Below are 1,413 nucleotides of genomic sequence, written 5' to 3'. Positions count from 1 at the left end.
TTTTTTATCTTCTGAATTGGGCTATTATTTTTATTAAGGTTAGGGTTAGGATCTCAGACAGAATTAGAATTAGGGTTAGAGAAAAAGAAAATTTAGGTTCAACACAAGATGACCCATTGCAACAATGATACTCACAACACACTATATTGAAAATGAACTTTACACCATGGGGACAGAGGAGTGAGAGAGGTGGGAGAGGGAAGGTATAGTGCAAGAACAACAAAGAAGAGGGTAACAATGTTCAACAAGAAGTGTACTCATTACTTTACACATATAACTATAATCCCTCTGTAAGCCTCTTTACAATAACGAAAATTTAAAAAAAAATGTAAAATAAAACCTGACAGGAAATAGAAAAACACTTAAAAACTTTAGGTTCAAAATGCAAGTAAAAGTGCAAGTAAAATTTTGACCTACATGCCTAGCAAGATTTGGGATAAATGTGAAATAGAGGCTTGCTATTAACATTTTCATTCAGTTACCTGTAGGTTTAGGATTCAGCAAGCTGTTTCAGGTAGAGCTGGGGTTAGGATGAGAAAAAGATGTAAGGTATTGTGTAAAACTGCAATATATTTTAAGAAGAATGAATGATATCAAAGGTAGAATGAATGAAAACCAACGTCTGTGTTACTTTTAACATTCAGATATGATTTGGTTTAAATTGTGAATTGCTGTTTTAGTTCTTATTAGGGTTAGCAAAGGATAGCATTAGGCTAAAATTTAGTTTTCCACTAAGAAGCAGAAGCAATAAAATGTGTGATTGAATGGAATCCAGACAATTTTCCTTACATTAACCATTTGTTGTTAATTCAGATTGTGATTAGTATTAGGTTTCTGATTAAAGGGGGTTGAGGAAAGAGTAAAGAATTTGGTTAAACTGGTGGCTTGCACTTATTATCACAGCTGCTCAGGAATCTGATTTCTGAGGACTGCAGTTCAAAGCCAGCCCTGGCAGGAAAGTCTGTGAGACTCTTATGTGCAATTAACCACGAGAAAACCTGAAAGTGGTCCTGTGGCTCAAGTGGTAAAGTGCACACCTTGAGCTAAAGAACTCAGGGACCTTGCCCATGCCTAGTGCTCAGGGATCGTGCCCAGGCCCAGAGACCAAACCACATGCCCAACAAAAAGAAAAAAAAGGAATGGGTTAAATGTGAAGTAAATTTGAACTTATTTTAGGTTCTAGGAATTCAAGAAAAGCTGGGATAATGGAAGTACAATGTATTTCATAATATCAGGATTTGAGATAAATGGGTATAATGACTCCTCATATGGAACAAGATAGGTTCAAAGTTAAGAGTGAGAAAATCTATAGGGTTTAGGAAAACCTGCAATTTATTTCAAGAATTACAAGTGGAATTTCAGTTAGGATGACACAAAACAAGCATTTTTCATAAATTTTAGATTTGGGATACC

Source organism: Dipodomys spectabilis, unplaced genomic scaffold (genome assembly GCF_019054845.1).
Source record: "Dipodomys spectabilis isolate Male_0828 unplaced genomic scaffold, ASM1905484v1 ptg000285l, whole genome shotgun sequence".
NCBI lineage: Eukaryota > Metazoa > Chordata > Mammalia > Rodentia > Heteromyidae > Dipodomys > Dipodomys spectabilis.
The sequence above is the reverse complement of the archived record's forward strand: the minus strand, read 5'-3'. Positions refer to the sequence as shown.